Source organism: Paramisgurnus dabryanus, chromosome 10 (assembly GCF_030506205.2).
Source record: "Paramisgurnus dabryanus chromosome 10, PD_genome_1.1, whole genome shotgun sequence".
NCBI lineage: Eukaryota > Metazoa > Chordata > Actinopteri > Cypriniformes > Cobitidae > Paramisgurnus > Paramisgurnus dabryanus.
Window position 1 is genome coordinate 40,324,016 of NC_133346.1, and position 20,576 is coordinate 40,344,591.

Sequence of the window (20,576 nt, forward strand, 5' to 3'; positions counted from 1 at the left end):
TCTGCAATAAAACGAAAATCACAAATTTCGAAAAAAAAACTTTGTTTCTCATTTTCTCGAAACTTGTGCTGCCGACTTGAGTCCCTGGTTTCCGTGACGGGTCACATATTTTCGAGGGCCTTTTGGGTTCATAGAAAATATACAGATTTTCCCATAACAATATAAAGTGTGTTTGAAATATTCTAAGGAATTTATTATTGTGAACAAACGAGACACTTGAAGTTATGTTCAGAGGGACTAATGTGACGTTACTTTATTCGCATATTTGTTGTGGTGTGTTAGCTTGTTCTAGCTAATTGTAATACTACTTATTTCCATGTTTACGTTTTGTTCTAAGTTTTCTTTTATTTCGTTAAATACCAGGGGGCTTAAAGACAGTATTAAGAGAAAGGCTATCTTTTTATTCTGTAAAAGGCAACAGGCACAATGTATTTTTTTGCAAGAGACTCATTCACACACAGAAGATTCAGTTTTTTGGAGAAACCAATGGGGGGGATACCATTTTGTTTTGCCATGGAACTAATAGATCTGCTGGCGTAGCCATATGTTTGTCAATTGCCCCGGAAAAGTTGTTGAAGTAAAAAGAGATAAAGATGGACACTGGATTGCTGCAGTTTTGATTGCTGAAGGAACTCCAATGATTTTGCTGAACATTTATGGTTATAATGCACAATCGAGGAACAAAATATTGCTTGAACAAATTTCAGAAACTATAAGTGAGTTGAAAGCACTTTTCCCAACTGATAATATTTTAGTTGGTGGAGACTTTAATTGTGTCCCTGATGAATGGATGGATAGATTCCCATCAAGGTATGTTGATTATGAATACAATCAAAATATTATCAATTTTTGTGTTAACAATTCCCTATTAGATGTTTGGAGACATGTTAACCCTGAATTAAGACAATATTCATGGATTAGACCCAATGGGAGTTGTAAATCAAGAATAGATTTCTGGTTAATATCACAGGAACTTTTGAGATATGTTTCACAAGCTAAAATTTCTGCTGCTCCTGTTACTGATCATTGTATAGTTACTATCACACTGATGCCTGATACAGGTATAATATGTAGACAAAAATATTGGAAGTTTAATGCAAATTTTCTAAATGATGAGCAATTTTGTAATATGATAAGAAAAATCTTGCATTCAATCAAAACAAATGAAGAGAATGACTCATGTGGAAAGAAGTGGGAGTTTTTTAAATATAATGTAAGGAAGTACTCAATTGATTATGGTAAAAAAAATGTGTAAAAAGCAGAAAGAATTAGAAAGAAAGCTTATAGAAAATATTAATGATTGCTGTAAGAAGGATCTGTCATTAGATATTAATAAGGAAGAAATGATTAGATTGCAATCTAAATTAGATGATTTGTACCTGAAAAAGGCACGAGGGGCATATATACGATCCAGAGCAAAATGGATTGAAGATGGCGAGAAAAACAGCTCTTACTTTAGTAGATTAGAAAAAACAAGACAAGAAAGAAATGCAATTACTTCTTTAAATATAAATAATAAAATAGTAACTGATCCAAAAGAAATAGATAATGAGGTATATAAATTTTATCAAAACTTAAATTCTTCATCCTTTTCTGAAGCAAACTCTGAAATCTTCTTCAAAAAAGTAGATCCTTTTATTCCTAAAATTGACCCAGATTTTAAAACGACTTGTGATTCTAATTTAAAAATTGAAGAAATTGATACAGCTATAAAGAAAATGGCTCTAGGGAAGTCAACAGGTCAAGATGGACTTACAACTAACTTTTATCGTTATTTCTGGTCTGATATAAGAGAATTGCTCTTTGGAGCACTGACGGAGTGTTTAGAAAGAAATACATTACTAACAACAATGAAACAAGCTATAATTGTGTTATTACCAAAACCAAAAAAAGATAAAACTTTTATGGATAATCTAAGGCCAATTACGTTACTTAATGTGGACTACAAAATATTCACTACTGCTTTAGCTAGTAGACTTAAAAGTGGTTTAGGTACAATTATTAGTGAGACACAATCTGGTTTTCTTCCAAATCGATTAATACACAATAACATTCGGCTGGTCTTGGATTTATTAGATTATTCACATCTGCTAGAGGATGATGGAATAATATTATTTCTAGACTTCTTTAAAGCTTTTGACAAACTTGAACATCATTTTATTTTACATTCCCTGCAACATTTTGGCTTTGGGAGAAAATTTATTAATATAATTTCAATGTTATACAAACAAATTACAAGTGCTGTCTTACTTCAATCAGGCACTACACAGAGATTTGATATTAATAGGGGAATTCGTCAGGGTGACCCAGTTAGCCCACTTCTTTTCTTACTTTCTGTTGAGTTACTAGCATTGTATGTTAAAAATAATGAAGATATAAAACCTCTAAATGTTTTGGGTAGATCTTTGGTAATTACACAACTAGCAGATGATACAACCATATTTTTAAAGGACTATGATCAAATACCGAATGCCTTAAAAGCTGTATCTTTTTTTTCTGATGCTTCAGGGTTATATTTAAACTTGAAAAAATGTGAGATATTAACTATTCGTGACAATGCACAAGATTTAATTTATAACATCCCAGTCAAAAATGAAATCACATACTTGGGAATAAGTATTACTAGTGATGAGCGAGTCACTCGAAACTCGGATCATTTAACCCGATCCCTAAAATGACTCGAGAACCATGAGTCCTAGTACCATTAACCCGAGTCAGTTGAGTCCTCTAAGATTTTGCATTAAGAATGAGAAATTGTATAAAACACAAAGCTCTTCAAATGTTTACAACAGAATTACAACAAATAACTCTACATAAGCTGCCATATGGTTCTATAACTTGCAACAACAAGTTAATTTACATCTCCAAATGTCAACTGGGGGTACCGAGTGAGCAAAAAGCTGCTATTCCGGATCGTAATTTCCTGCAGCTCCGAGTCCGAGTACAAAGGGATGCGTGCGCGCGACAATGAGTTGGTCGGCGGCTCTGGGATTCACACAGAGAGTGACTCAACTCATAGAGCTTGAATCCTGGACTAGGAAAAATTAGCCTTGCTCGTCGTGTTATTAACCCACTGACTCATGTAGGCTAATATGTTGCAATATTTGACTGGCACAATGTTTTGGGTAGAAGCTGCAAATGTTTAAACATTTTAAATCCGAGGACTGCTGCAGCAGTGCTGCTGGAAAGATCCGCCACCGAGTCCGACTAACATACACAGCTCCTCTTGTTGACTGAGTCACACAGAGTGACGCGAGTGGTTCACTCACAGGACCCGTGCAGGAGCGGGCGTCTCTGTCTGGGACTCAATCACAAGATCATGTTCTTGCGTGGATGAGTGACTGTGTGGCTGCATTAACCGAAACCTATCGTGGATCTTGTCAGTCAATCTGAAACAGGACACGTTCCTCTCACATCCAAGTCAACAAAGCCTGACATCTAAACGTGGTGTTGATATATTTGTCATTATGAAATGAAACTAAACACACCGAACTTTTACAAGTATGTTATTGATAATGTTACCACGGACATGCATGTTTTTTACGAGTTCCCCAGCCGTTTTTTGCGAGCAGAGGAGTCGTAGACTCGTAGCTGCATGCGTGATCTGAGGTGCTTGGTTGGCATTAGTATGATTTAGCGATTGGAATTGGAAGTGACTCAAGTGACTCGAGTGACTCGCACAACCCGGATCATATTAGTGAGTGACTCAGAATAACCCGAATCCTTAAAAAGATCCGGGTTGACCATCACTAAGTATTACAAAAGTTTTAAGGGACAGGGAAGTAAATAATATTCAAGTTATTGTACAAAAAAATAAAAACATATTGAATAGCTGGTTACAACGAAATATTTCCATATTTGGAAGAGTTTTATTAACAAAAATGGAAGGGATATCAAGACTAATTTACCCAGCATATTCATTGGCAATTCCCGAAAGGTGCATTAAGGAAATAAATCGAATTCATTATAACTTTATCTGGAACAATAAACAACATATGATTTGAAAGAGTGATATGGTAAAATTGACAGAAGAAGGAGGGATGAATGTAATTGATTTTGGGGCAATGAATGGAGTTATTAAATTAAGATGGTTACAATCATTTGTAAAAGATGAAAAATCTTTATGGTTTAGTCTTCCTTTTCATCTTTTACAAAGGGTAGGGGGAATTTCTTTTCTATTAAGATGTGATTTTGAACCATTAAAACTGCCTTTTAAGTTATCTGATTTTCATATGCAGGTGTTACTATACTGGAAAATGCTGTACAAACATAATTTCTCTCCACACAAGGCTATAATTTGGAATAACAGATGTATTTTACATAAAAGGAAATCTTTATTTTTAAAAGACTGGATGGAAAAAGGAGTTTGGGCTGTTATACATTTAATGGATGAAGATGGTAATATGTTGAGTTATGATAATTTTAAGACCAAGTTTAATTTGGAATGTTCATATAGACAATATTCTGTAGTTATCAAAGCTATTCCTGTAGCTTTGAGAAATCTAATCAAAGGTATATTACAATATTCTTCTGTAATACCCACACCTCTGGAATTGTTTGTTGACGAATATAATTTTTTAGATGAAAACTGTAATAACAAGGTTTTGAGATCACTTATTACAAAAGAATATTTTCCTCTTCCTGTTAAAAGAAAGAATCTATCTTCAAGGTTTTCCATAGCTGACACTATTAAAGTTAGAACTAGATACTTATCATTTCCTTTGTTACCTAAAATGAAAGAAGTACATTTCAAGACAATTAATGATATTTATCCATGTAATGAATTTTTAAGAATACGGTTTAATTTGGAAACCAATGCATGTACATTTTGTCAAAAAGATATTGAGTCTCAGGAACATTTATTTTATAACTGTACGGTTGTTAAGTCCTTTTGGGACAGATTGTATGAGTGGTTGGAGACAAAAAATGTACTACCTGCTTTTGACTATCATAATGTTAAATTTGGGGTTTTTTTGGACAACAAAGACATTGAATTTTTGTGTAATAATGTGTTGATTGTAGCCAAATTTTATCTACACAAATGTAGATTTGTTAAAGTTTCTCCTTGTTTTGAGGCATTTAAAAATGACTTTATAATTTTATTTAATTCCATAAAACAACTAAAAATGAGGAGTGCCTTAAAACTCTCTAAACTACTGGAAAAATATATGGATTAACCCCCCCTGGAACTTAATTTTACTCAGTTATAATTTGCTTTTCATGTTTTATTCCTTTATTATTTATTTATATTTTTTTTCTTTATTTTATATTATTTACAATATGCTGCTTGGTTTTTTGTTAAGGTCTATCATCGGTGATATGTTAATGCCTTTTTGTTATTCAGACTGATTCAATAAAAAAAAAATAAAAAAAATGTTTGTGTGATGAGTATTCGTGGAGTTTTAATTGATTTTTTTTATGTGTTTTGAGAGACAGCTGGCGGAGACTGAAATGTCTGAATGCGCACCCTTTTTATTTTCTTTATTTGACAAAAACACAAAGATTTGTTGTTATTGTGAATGCAGGGTATATACAGCAATCTTTAAGTTAAATTTACTACTTTGACTACAGTGACTTTCACGACACTGAATTGCAAGTGTTAATTAGCGACCTTTCTATTATTTACACAGATTTTTACATATATAACATACAAAAAAGAATAGACATGGATTCAAGTGAAAAAAATTCTTCTGACTGAAATGTTTTTCAAATGTTTATTCCTTTAACTAACACTTTATGTAGGCGAGACCAATAGCATTTTAAGGGGAGATTTTTTAGCCATAATTTCCATTTTGAAGTCTCCTGTGGCATATATAGGTAGCTGTAGTTTGCAGGGCATTTCAGATTAGGGCGAAACAGCTAAATAACTCACTATATAAAAAGAAAACATGAATATCACCACCTTTAATGAATCTTTTATTAATTATTTATTAATTATTTATTAATTGCATCGCTCCACACTCAGGGCTACAGAGAGGAAGTGGCGCAGATCGAATGATCCTTCTGATCTCTGCCTCTATCAGTCTCTTCTTGCCTCCTTCTCCAAGGATGTCTCCTCTGCAAAGACCTTATACTACCATTCAAAGATTAACAACTCACCTGACTCTCACACTCTCTTCAAGACCTTCTCTACCCTTCTTTGTCCCCCTGCCCCTCCACCTTCATCCGACCTAACGGCTGATGATTTTGTTTCCTTCTTTGTGAAGAAAACGAAAACTATTAGCAGTCAGTTCTCCGAGCCGCCGCTTCTTGCGCATTCTCAAATCCCTGAGACATGCTCCCTTCCCTCCTTCTCTCTCCTATCCGAAGCAGATGTTTCCAAGGTCTTGGCTTCTAATCATCCGACTACCTGCCCGCTAGATCCCATACCCACCCATCTCCTCCAGGCCATCTCTCCGTCTGTTATCCCTGCTCTCACTCACATTATCAATTCATCCCTTTCCACTGGCACCTTCCCTGTAGCATTTAAAGAGGCCCGGATAACCCCGTTGCTGAAGAAACCAACTCTCAATCCTGCTATGCTAGAGAACTACAGACCCGTTTCTCTTCTTCCCTTCATTTCCAAGACTCTTGAACGCATTGTGTTCAACCAGCTCTCCACTTTCTTCACACAAAATAACCTCCTGGATAGCAATCAGTCTGGATTCAAAAGTGGTCACTCCACTGAGACTGCGCTGCTATCAGTCATTGAGGCCCTAAGGCAGGCAAGGGCAGCCTCCAAATCATCTGTGCTGATCTTACTGGATCTATCTGCAGCTTTTGACACCGTCAATCACCGCATCCTCCTGTCGACTCTCATGTCTATGGGTGTCACTGACACAGCGCTTTTATGGTTCAAGTCGTACCTCTCAGATAGGTCATTTCGGGTATCCTGGAGAGGTGACGTCTCCGAACCCCAACGTCTAGATACCGGGGTCCCTCAAGGCTCTGTGCTTGGACCGCTGCTCTTTTCGATATACATGACATCCCTGGGCTCTGTCATTCGGAAACATGGCTTTTCCTACCACTGCTATGCAGACGACACTCAACTCCACTTGTCGTTCCACCCTGATGATCCTACGGTTTCTGCCCGCATCTCGGCATGCCTGAGGGACATCTCACTCTGGATGAAAGATCACCATCTCCAGCTTAACCTTGCGAAGACAGAACTGCTTGTCATATCATCCGAACCAAAGATTCAGCACAACTTTTCCATTCAGCTAGGTTCCTCGACCATCACGCCTGCCAAGACGGCCAAAAACCTGGGAGTGGTCATTGATGATCGGCTTAGCTTCACGGAGCATGTTGCCAGCACCGCTCGCTCTTGTAGATTCATCCTCTACAATATTAGGAAAATTAGACCTTTCCTAGATGAGCATGCTACGCAGGTCCTGGTCCAAGCTCTTGTCCTGTCCAGGCTGGACTACTGCAATGCGCTACTGGCAGGACTTCCAGCCTGCACGACCAAACCCTTACAGATGATTCAGAACGCAGCGGCAAGAGTGGTCTTCAATGAGCCAAAGAGGGCGCACGTCACTCCTCTCTTTCTCAAGTTACACTGGCTTCCTATAGCAGCCCGCATCAAATTTAAGGCTCTGCTCCTGGCCTTTAAAACCACCACTGGGTCAGCACCCCCTTACCTTCGCTTGCTTATAGAGCCTTATGTACCCTCTCGATCACTGCGCTCTGCCACCGAGCGACGACTTGTGGTACCATCTCAACAAGGGAAGAAAACACTAACGCGTACCTTCTCAGGAACTGTCCCACAACTGTGGAATGATCTGCCGGTCGTGACACGATCAGCTGACACTGTAGCTGTCTTTAAGACTCGGCTAAAAACCCATCTCTTCCACCATTACCTAACTTCCTAATTACAGATTTACTATCTTTATTTAGTTACCCTTCTCTTTATCTCTTTCTCTATCTACCTTCCTCTTTATCTAAAAAAAAAAAAAAAAAAAATTACTAACATACCCTTGGCTATGTATATTGTGTTGGACTTGATGAGACTATTTCCAGTGCACTTATGTATTGCTGTTCTTATGTTGCCATAATTGCTTCTATTGTTTACCTCACTTGTAAGTCGCTTTGGACAAAAGCGTCTGCTAAATGACTAAATGTAAATGTAATTGTAAATGTATTCATTTTAGCATTTACAACATTTTTTAAATAAAGTTGAAACTGTTAACATTAATGAATGCACCATGAACTACTGTCAATTACTGTAATGACATAAACAAGAATTAATTAATGCTTATATACTCTATATTTTTCATTGTTTGTTCATGTTATATAATGCATTTACTAATGTGAACAAATACAACTTTTTTATATAATATTATTCAGTACACATAAACGAAATATCCAGGGTCTGTTCTGTTCACACAACAGCTTACAGTCACAGCTATAAAACAGTAACGTTATGTATAAATATAAACCCTGAACGAGTAACTTGAGTCAAACGTGTACAATTCGCACAGGATGTCTGTACCTTTATTAACAAAATAGAGGCAGCGCTGATGTGCTAATTTATGCGCAATGTTTCTGCTGTTTACTTTCTCCTAAGACCTAAATGGTCATGCTTAACTCTTTCACCGCCAGCGTTTAAAAAAAAAAGTTGCCAGCCAGCGCCAGCGTTTTTTATGATTTTCACCAAAGTTTAATGCCTTCCAGAAAATGTTCTTCTTTAAATATATAAACATACAATATACCGAATGAAAGAACAGACCCTCTGCTTTCAAACAAAAAAAAAACCGTTTCATCCTACCTTTAGTGGTTCTTTTGCAATCAGCTTCTGAATATGGGTAGGTTTTTGCAAAAACACCATATTTTGAGCAAAAAGCAGAGATAATTCCATTTTTATGACGGACTTTTCATAGAGATCCCATTCAGAGCGATCTTTAAAACAGACACGGACATTCAGCAGCTTGCCATAGAGCAATACTTCCGGTTTTAAAAAGTTGCGGAAGGGCGCCACCTGGTGGATAATAGCGATATCTCGTCAATGGCGTGGAAAGAGTTAAATGAGGATATTTGCAAAGACAGGATTTTTTAGGCATATGTGTTATGCTGCGTTCCAGGCAACCTGTAACCCGTAAATCACAACTTCAAAACCACGACTCACGACTCTGAACTGGGAATACATCGATCTGGTACGAGTTCACGGGTGGGAAGTCACAGTGCACTTTCACAGGTAGAAGGTTGTAAAAACACGGGTTACAGGCTGCCTGGAACGCATACTCCCAGTTCAGAATCGTAAATCGTGGTTTTGAAGTTGTAATTCACATGCTCAAAAGCCTGCCTGGAACGCAGCATTATTTAAGGCCAATAAAGCGGGAAAAATACTCACAACACAAGCTCAATGAGAAACGAATGCGCATGCTCCTCTAACACAGAAACAGCAGACGCATTTAGCACTGTTGTTTGTGTTTGAATGGCTTAAAATCACTTGTTTTTAAACAGCGGTTCTGCCCAACATGATCTCACGAAGTTCCGTGGGATAGTCACGGAATTTTTTGCTCATTTTTCCGTGGCATTCTCACGGATCTCCTCATATTTCCGTGGCCCTGACACGGACTTTCTTTTCCGTGGCATTCTCACGGATTGGTTACTCAACTGTTTTTTCCTATTTTCAAACCATTGTCGCTTCGGTTTAGGGTTAGATTTGGTGTTTGCGTTATTATTTCACTTTAAGTATTGGTTTATAGTATTTTTTTTGATGTATTCTTTTATATTTTCTAAACTTTAATCAATTGTCGCCTGGCGTTGGGGTTAGAGTTGGGTTTGGGTAGGGATGTCATTTTATGTAAATCTAACCCTAAACCGAAGCGACAATGGTAAGAAAATAGGACAAAACAGTTGAGTAACCAATCCGTGAGAATGCCACGGAAAAGAAAATCCGTGGCAGGGCCACGGAAATATGAGGAGATCCGTGAGAATGCCACGGAAAAATGAGCAAAAAATTCCGTGACTATGCCGCGGAAATTCGTGAGATCAGGTTGTTCTGCCTCTTGGTTCTTGTGGCGTTTACCAAACCTGTTGTATCGGCCACTGGTTAGATCAGCATAGCATTAAAAACCGTGACGCGGATGATCACGTACGTGAGAAATCATTTACCCCTCAAATACAGGACCCCTAAAGTTAGTCATACTGTGCAAAGATACGCAAGTTACCTGGCTGTTTGGTTTTCTTAGCCCACAAATTGAAAGGGTTGCCAATCTTCATCATTTCGCTAATCCAAGTCAATCTCCATTGGTCTTTTACTCCTTTATCAATCTTCAATACATCGGAGCCTTCCTGCATTATAAGTTTGACCATGCTAGCTGAAATAAAGCTTTACCTCAGCTTAACGTGATAGTCAGAAAACCCGGAGTGGATCCGGTGCTTAGTGATTACAGAACGCTTACAGTGGAGGGAGGAACGTGATTTGGCTCCACTCCAGGCTTTGATCACATCCCAGAGACGAAAGATCTTTGATTATGTGCCCAGATATGCTAAAGCCCATATTTAAACAAACTAACGCGAACGCAGATAGAATTTCAATCAGAATGACACCTGATAGTCTGAAAAAATAATACCTAATTTGGAAAAAAATAAACCTCTGAGACCACATTTAACACTTTTAATGGCCTTAAATTTGACAATTTTGATTTATCACTTTTTAATACTTTTAAAATCCAGCGGACACCCTGGAATGTACACAAATTTAAGAAGACCCTTCAGAGTTTCAAATGTTGCATAACACGTAAGTGTATGATTATTAATGATGGAGTATTTTAAGTTAATCCTGCTATGATAAGGAGAAAACGCGTCAAAATGCGGCACCGCGTTTTTGGAGCCCAGGGGGTTAAAATGCATCACACTGTGTACAGTAGGTATGTAAGCTTAATGTTTGTGCATGTTTATATTATACAATTGATTGTGTGCTGTGTATATAACCTGTGCCTGCTTTATTTATAAATGTTACGTGCCAGATGTATTTAGTAGGGGATGTTATCGCAACATTTAAAGGAGATATTACCCACACAGTATAACAATAAACAACCAGAGACAATGGATAAATTGTAAGAAAAATCATGGGTTTATTATAAGCACTCACACACGTGCTCCAGGGAAAAATTAAACGGGAAAAGGGAAAACGGTGAGTGACGCCAAATAAAAGAAATAATCAAAACAAAACCCCAAATAACTAATACCCCCAAACTAAACTCACTACCAAAAGAAATTGTAGAAAAGAACTTAAAAGAATGGAATCATTCCATATTCCATATATCATTCCACACTTAATTCCATATTAAAGTCTCCTGTGGCATATATAGGTAGATGTAGTTTGCATGGCATTTAAGATGAAGGTGAAACAGCTAAATAACTCACTATATAAAAAGAAAACATGAATATCACCACCTTTAATGAATCTTTTATTAATTATTTATTAATTGTAAATGTATTTATTTTAGCATTTACTAATAATTTTTTTAAATCAAAACTGTTTTTTAAATTGAAACTGTTATCATTAGTGAATGCACCATGAACTACCGTCAATTACTGTAATGACATAAACAAGAATTAAAAAATGCTTATATACTCTATATTTTTAATTGTTTGTTCATGTTATATAATGCATTTACTAATGTGAACAAACACAAATTTTTCATATCATATTATTCAGTACACATAAACGAATAATCCAGGGTCTTTTCTGTTCACACAACAGCTTACAGTCATAGCTCTAATACAGTAACGTTATGTATGAATATAAACCCTGAACGAGCAACTCGAGTTAAACTAGTGTACAATTTGCACAGGACGTCTGTAACCATGGTGACAGTTGTAAATTAAATGACTGTACCTTAATCAACAAAATATTATGTTACAATAGAGGCAGCGCAGATGTGCTATTTTGTGCGCAATGTTTCTGCCGTTTACTTTCTCCTAAGACCTAAATGGTCTTAGGAGAAAGGTCGTGTTTATATGAGGATACCTGCAAAGACTGGATTTTTGATGCATATGTTTATTTAAGGCCAATAAAGCGGTAAAAATACTCACACAATGAGAAGCGAATGCGCGGCTTCCGTGTCCATCTCACAGAAACAGCGGCTGCATTTAAACTGTTGTTTGTGTGGCTTAAAATCACTTGTTTTTAACTTGCGGTGCTTAAATATATGTACAAATGTTACGTTTTTGTTACCACACTCAAATGCAACTGCAAGAACCGACAGGATGACATCAAAGTGCCGCGAGAGCATTTCGGAAGCAATCTCCTCTTAAGATTCCTTGAATCGCTCTCACAGGATTTGGATGTCATCTGCCTCCTGGTTCTTGTGGCGCCACATGAAGTTTACCCACAAGTTAACAAACCCGTTGTATAAGCCACTGGTTAGATCAGCATAGCAGTCAAACACGAGACGCGGGTGATCACGTACGGATGAAATCAGTTACCCCCAAAATACAGGACCCCTAGTCATACTGTGCACGTAAGTTACCTGGCTTTTTGGTTTTCTTTGCCCACGAACTGAAAGGCTTGCCAATCTTCATCATTTCGCTAAGACAAGTCAATCTCCATTGGTCTTTTACACCTTTATCAATCTTCAAAACATCGGAGCCTTACTGCATTATAAGTTTGTCCATGCTAGCTGAAATAAAGTTTTACCTCAGCTTAACGTGATACAGCCAGAAAACCCGGAGTGGATCCGGTCCGTAGTGATTACAGAACACTTACAGTGGAGAGAGGAACGTGATTTGGATCCACTCCAGGCTTTCATCACATCCCACTTAAAAAGGTGAATACACGTCGTCTTTATGAAAAGTGAATTTAATAATTTTTCAAATGACGGAAATCCGTCTAGCGACGGAAAACTTTAATCCATGCTAATTAATAACAAAAATACATAAACAGCAATCACTCCTCACTAAATTCTAACAGAGTATACTGGAAAATAACAAAGGCTTACCTACGCCTTTTCCCAAAGTATCTGTAATGATCAACAAACTACGTAGCTTCACATGGGTAATCTTTCTGTCTATGTACGAGATCGCTCAGCTTCCAGTACAAGTACTCAAAAGCGGTTTGGTAGTTGGAAACAATTATGGATTGACACAGGTGTTTACTTGTCCTTTTAACAGGTACACTCATGGGTAAGTTATACAGCGACTAAGGCTCTGTTTACACGTACATGGTTATTTTTAAAAACTGAGAGATTTACCTTCGTTTGTGCCCCTCGTTTACACGCAAACGGAGAACTCGCCTCTGAAACCGATTGTTTCTAAGAACTCCGGCCAGAGTGGAGATCTTGAAAATCTTCGGTTGCACGGTTGCATGTAAAGTGAGACAAACGGATGTTTAAGCAGGCAACGTCACAGAGTATGCGCCAGAGCTCGCACCTACGTCAAAAGTGCGACCCATGTTTACATGTGACTGCTACTCTGAACGCTTCCCAGATCACATTTATGTTCGTGCAAACTCGTTTCGTGTGTTTGTATTTGCAAATACAGCTGCTCCTTTATGTCGAGGAGCAGAGACGAGTGTTCTGAGGTCAGCAATTTTACGCGTGTTTGACTTGCGGCGCTGCAACGGATGATGTCAAAGTACCGCGAGAGCGATTCGAAATTAGACCTCTACGTATGATTCCTCAACTCGCTCTCGCGGTACTTTGACGTCATCGATCACCTACTGCAACAACTCCTCCCTCCAACATGAAGAACCAGTTCGCGTCACCACCAGCGCAGCCGGTGATTGGCTTACGTGGGCTTGAGCTTCTCTTGACGGCATATATGCACGGGTACGTGTAAATAAACACTTTTCTGAAAACTGACACGTGTGCACGATATTATTTTTGAAACCAGAGAGGTTGAAATGTCCGTTTATGAAAATAACCGCCCACGTGTAAACATAGCCTAAGATCGAACTCGGAAGAAGTTCACGCTAATAGTCATTAACACAAATAATCAAAGATAAATTGAAAGGGCAAAGCAAAACACACGGAACGTAACAATAATATATAAAAAACAAGAGATCACTCAATTATCATTAATCCCTGAATGCGTTGATATATGCATTTTATTAATAAATTAATTTATTGCATTAGATTTAATAAACCAGCAGAATCACAGAGCCCAAAACACTCCACCCATATGTTATATGCATAAATATGCACTATACCACCATTGCATTTATTCGCCTCTCTAATTACACAATAATTAAATGAAAATGAAATTTACCATTAAAAGGCTATTCGTGGTTTGTTGTGTGTTGCTAACAAGGCCGTTTCTAAATCATAAGGCTGTAGCCTCCGGAGGTCACATTTGCAGGCTGCATACGTCATTTAGATTAGCAGATTAAAGTCAAGGGAGTAAATGCGCACGGAGCAGTGAGGTAAACAAAAGCTTTCTAAGTGAAAACTGTAACGAAACTTGACTCATTGTTGGTGGCTCGGGACTCTATGGCCTGACATTATAAGTTGATTTTTAATAAAGCAGTGTTGATTTTTTCGCTTCTGGGTCCTCTGTTTCAGAACCTGGCAAATGCTCAGGTAAGCCACGGGCTAGTTGGTTAAATTTACCCGGAAAAGATTTTTGGTTATACAAAACTAAATTTAATGTTTGTGTCTCGCCAAACCTACAATATACAGTCAGATAACAACACCTGAAATATAGCTTATGGCACAATTTGTGTGGATTATAATGGCCTACATGTGTATCCTCTTTAAAAAAAAAAAGATAAAAAAAATTGATTGAAATGCGGAACTTTTCTTTTTAGAGGCCCGCCCAACAAACACTTTCTGTCTCTGTCACTGATTAGTTCTACAGCATTTTAAATTACTATTTTATTTTTTGCGGACAACACTTCGGGAATGGAGGTAAGAAATTTCAGACTTGGGTAAATAAAATTTCAGACCTAGGATCAAAATCTGAGTGTTTTTAAGACTTTTTATGGCCTTAAATTTAACTTTCTGAATTTTAGACTTTTAAAGACCCCGCAGAAACTCTGCACTGGAACACCGCTGTCTTTACTGCCATGTTGAGACCTGGGTACCTTCCCTTTTCAAAGACAGCTGCCCACCAGCTGACAGCATCATCTCCTTCTCTGAAAGTTGGCAGACTCTGGTCTACGCCATACTGGAGAACCTGGGATAAGATGACCATTTAATTATCCCACCAGTGTCACGGTATTTGAATGCATTGTTTCCTTCCTGATTCACATGGCTGTGTTGTGTGTGGGTGTATGGGCGTGTTTGGCACTTACCTCCAACGCACCTGATTGTCATCACTCGCTCCAGCTGCAGCTCATTTACTCAGCTATATATGCTCACTCAGTTTCTCGTGTCCTTTGTCAGATCGTTGTGGAGTTGGTGGTGTCTCGTGCTGTGTGTTTCCCGTCTGATGTGTTCCTGCTCTCGTGTTCGTGTATCTCTGGACTTCTCGTGGATATCATCATCTTCGGATTCATCACTTCTTCACGCTGGCCGCCTCAGTTTCCTGTGTCACCCGCCGAACTGTCACCATTTCTGAACCTGCTGTGTTTTCAATAAACATCCTAACTTGCTTTTGCTTCCTTTCATCATTTCTCGTGACAGAACGATCTGACCTCAACATGGAAGCAGCGAGTTCGACCATTACATCCATGGAAGAGTTTTTTAACAGCAGCAACCGGCGTCTCGAATCCCAGGAACGTAATCTCTGCGAGACGGGCCGTGCTGTTCAGGCTTTGGTGGCACAGGTGTCGGAGCTCACCCAACAGTTCCAACAACTACAAGTTCCCACTGCGCCGCCCACACCGCCCGTTCAACCCACACCACCGGAGGACGTCACTCACTCGGAGCCCCGCCTCCCAGTTCCGGAATCATACTCGGGTGAGCCGAATTTTTGTAGAGCGTTTCTAACCCGTTGCTCTATGCATTTTGCTTTACAACCCAGAACCTTCCACAGTGAACAAACCAAGGTAGCATTTGTGCTAACTCTCCTGACGGGGAAGGCGGCGCTCTGGGGAACGGCGGTGTGGGAGAATCAAGATCCATGCTGCGCCTCGTTCCAGACACTCGCAGCCGAGATGAATAGGGTCTTCGACCGAGTGCTCGCTGGCAGAGAGGCAGCTCGATTGTTAGCGGAGTTGAAGCAAGGAGAGAGGTCGGTCTCAGACTATTCGATTGAGTTCAGGACTTTAGCAGCCGAGTGTCAATGGAATGAGGAGGCACAGTGGGACATGTTTCTGCATGGGCTGGCTGACCGCGTCCATCAGGAGATCTACGCCATGGAGCTTCCCACTACACTCAATGGGCTCATTGAACTGGCTTTATGAGTTGACTCCAGGTTATCCCGTAGAGACCGACGAGTCACTTCCAGACCCAACACCAGCAGAGCAGAGGTGTTTCGGCCCATCGGCGAAGACGCGGTCAGCCCAGTCTACGATCCCGAGCCCATGCAGGTGGGTCGAGCCCGACTCTCCCGGGAGGAAAAGGAACGGCGGAGATCCCAGGGCCTTTGTTTGTATTGCGGCGTGTCCAGCCATTTTGCATACAACTGTCCAGTAAAAGGCCCAGCCCGGTAGTAAGTTTGAGGCTACTATCGGGCGGGGTCTCAGCCGAGAAGCCCTCATCTACATCTACGTTCCTCCCGGTGAGACTGAGGTGGTCAGTACATCATCATGATTGTCAGGCACTGGTGGATTCGGGTGCAGAAGGTAATTTTTTGGACTATTCGTTTGCAGTGAGACACAAGATTCCACTCAGACCTCTTTCACATCAGATTTCAGTTCACGCACTTAACGGACAGGATCTCCCCACCATTGTTTCAGTCACAGACAACATCACACTTGTCACGTCTGGCAACCACACTGAAACCATCTCATTTTTCATCATGAACTCACCCCTGGCACCTGTTGTACTTGGACATCCCTGGCTAAAACTACACAACACCAAGATGGACTGGCAATTGAACTCAGTGTGTGGTTGGAGTGTTAAGTGTCATGAGTCTTGTCTTGTTTCTGCCTGTTCGTCTGTGCCGTTGTCTGTGTTTCAGGAGGAAGCAGTGGATTTATCTAACGTGCCCGCTGAGTACCATGACCTGAAGGAAGTGTTCAGTAAGTCTCGTGCTGCTTCTCTCCCTCCGCATCGTCCCTATGACTGTGTTATTGAGTTAATGTCAGGTAAGTCTCCACCTAAAGGCAAGTTATATTCGCTTTCGATTCCCGAAAGGGAGGCTATGGAGAAATACATTTCTGATTCTCTAGCAAACGGGTTCATCCGCCCTTCCTCTTCTCCAGCAGGGGCGGGGTTCTTTTTTGTGGGGAAGAAGGATGGTACTCTGCGACCTTGTATTGATTACCGAGGGTTGAATAACATCACGGTTAAGAATACTTATCCTTTGCCGTTGATGTCTTCAGCTTTTGAGAGGTTGCAGGGAGCATCCGTTTTCACAAAATTGGACTTACCTAATGCTTATCATTTGGTCCGCATAAGGGAGGGGGATGAATGGAAAACTGCTTTTAACACCCCTAGAGGCCATTTTGAATATTTGATGATGCCTTTCGGATTATCAAATTCGCCAGCAGTTTTCCAGGCACTCGTCAATGATGTGCTGCGAGATATGGTTGACCAGTTCATATATGTCTACCTGGATGACATATTGATTTTTTCTTCATCTCTCCAGGAACATGTGCAGCATGTCAGACGAGTGCTTCAGAGGTTGCTAGAGAATGGGCTTTTTGTCAAGGCGGAGAAATGCGCGTTTCATGCACAGTCCATACCATTTTTGGGGTACATCATCTCGACTGAGGGGGTGCGTATGGATCCTGAAAGGGTTAAGGCTGTGGTAGATTGGCCAAGTCCAGATTCCCGTAAGGCCCTGCAGAGGTTTCTGGGGTTCGCCAATTTTTACCGGCGTTTTATTAGCAATTTCAGCCAACTAGCCGCACCTCTGACCGCCTTGACCTCCCCACGAACCACGTTCAGGTGGTCATACGCAGCCGAGGCTGCGTTTGCCAAACTGAAAGGTTGCTTTGTTTCAGCCCCATTCTTGTCGCCCCTGATGTCTCACATCAGTTCATGGTCGAGGTCGACACGTCAGAGGTGGGGGTAGGTGCGGTGCTATACCAACGTTCCACCTCAGATGACAAGATGGACCCCTGTGCGTTTTTGTCTCATCGTTTATCTCCCGCGGAACGAAATTATGATATTGGGAATAGAGAGTTGCTGGCAGTCAAATTAGCATTGGAAGAATGGCGCCACTGGTTAGAAGGGTCCGGGGTACCTTTTTATCGTTTGGACTGCTAAAAGACTGAACTCCAGGCAGGCTCGGTGGGCACTTTTTTCGGTCGTTTTGATTTTTCTCTCTCGTATCGTCCGGGTTCCAAAAACATCAAACCTGATTCTTTGTCACGCATTTTTGATCGTTCCGAACGCCTGTCTACTCCCGAGTGCATTTTACCGGAGAGTCTAGTTGTCTCCACACTCGTATGGGAGGTTGAGTCGAGAGTCAAGACGGCTCTAGAAGGGGTAACGCCTCCGTCCGGTTGCCCATCGAACCGCTTATTTGTACCGGAGGGATTAAGGTCCAACGTTATTCAGTGAGGTCATTGTTCCAATATAGCTTGTCATCCAGGGGTAAGTCGAACCAGATTTTTCTGGTGGCCACGTATGGCTCGTGACATCCACAGTTTTGTTTTGGCTTGCTTGGTTTGTGCTAGTGGTAAGTCTTTCAATCGACCCCCTGATGGGTTACTTCAACCGCTGCCGGTCCCTTCGAGACCCTGGTCCCACATCGCTCTAGATTTTGTTACCGCCCTCCCGCCCTCCCAGGGCAACACGGTAGTTTTAACCGTGGTGGACCAATTCTCGAAGGCAACTCATTTCATTCCCTTGCCCAAATTACCCTCAGCCAAGGAGACAGCGTTGATTGTCGTAGATCACGTCTTTCGCTTACATGGCCTCCCGACAGACGTGGTCTCCGACAGAGGTCCCCAATTTGTGTCCAAATTTTGGCGAGAGTTTTGTAAGTTGCTAGGGGTGACTGTCAGTCTTTCTTCTGGGTTTCATCCCCAGACCAATGGTCAAACCGAGAGAGCCAACCAAGATTTGGAGAGGGTGTTGCGGTGTCTGGTTTCCAAGAATCCTTCGTCCTGGAGCCAACAACTCTCTATGGTGGAGTACGCACACAATACTTTACCAGTATCAGCTACGGGCCTGTCTCCGTTTCAGTGTAGGGTAGGTTACCAACCACCTGTTTTTTCTAGCCTGGAATCCGAGGTCACGGCCCCCTCCGCTCACGCATTCGTCCAGAGGTGTCACCGCACATGGACTAGAGCCCGAGAGGCTCTACTCCAGGTGGGGACGCGCACCAAGGCCAAAGCCGATCGCCACCGGTCTAGGCCTCCGAGATACGTCGTTGGTCAAAGAGTGTGGCTTTCTACCAAGAATATTCCTCTCCGATCCGTGTCTAACAAGCTAGCTCCTACATTTATTGGCCCGTTTAAGGTCACTAAGATTATTAACCCAGTGACCGTCCGCCTTAGTCTTCCTCCTGCGTACAGGAGAGTACATCCTGCTTTTCATGTTTCCAAAATCAAGCCTGTGTTCTTTTCACGCCTTAATCTGCCTACCCCGGTTCCCCCCCCCGCCTCGTCTCATAGATGGGTTGACCACTTATTCGGTTAATCGTATTCTGGACTCTAGGCGGAGGGGACGCGGATTTCAGTACTTGGTGGATTGGGAAGGTTACGGTCCGGAGGAGAGAAGTTGGGTACCTGCTCGGGACATACTGGATCACTCCCTTATCGATGAATTCAATCGACAGGTAAAGGAGTGTGGGAACGCCAGGCGGCGTTCCTAGGGGGAGGGGTACTGTCACGGTATTTGAATGCATTGTTTCCTTCCTGATTCACATGGCGGTGTTGTGTGTGTGTGTGTGTGTGTGGGTGTATGGGTGTATTTGGCACTTACCTCCAACGCACCTGATTGTCATCACTCGCTCCAGCTGCAGCTCATTTACTCAGCTATATATGCTCACTCAGTTTCTCGTGTCCTTTGTCAGATCGTTGTGGAGTTGGTGGTGTCTCGTGCTGTGTGTTTCCTGTCTGATGTGTTCCTGCTCTCGTGTTCGTGTATCTCTGGACTTCTTGTGGATATCATCATCTTCGGATTCATCACTTCTTCACGCTGGCCGCCTCAGTTTCCTGTGTCACCCGCCGAGCTGTCACCATTTCTAAACCTGCTGTGTTTTCAATAAACATCCTAACTTGCTTTTGCTTCCTTTCATCATTTCTTGTGACAACCAGGGACAGCATTTTATACTAACATTAGGAAATTGCATAAGCCAGCTCACCTCTTGCTGAACATTCACATTAGCAGGGAGAAACCTTGAAGTCTTGGAGTGCCCCCTTGCAATAGGGTCAACAGCAGACAGGCACTGCAGGGACATGCTCTCCAGTGGCATCTTGCTCTGCAGGTATTCCCCACATGCGATGTATCCTTGTAGTACTTGGTCCAGAAAGGGCTTCAGCAGCTGTACAAATATTGACAATAACACACTGGTATAGTTGTGCTCCTTTATCACTGGCAATAAAATGGCTTTGGTCCAAAAGTTAGGCAACTAATTTTAAACCACTC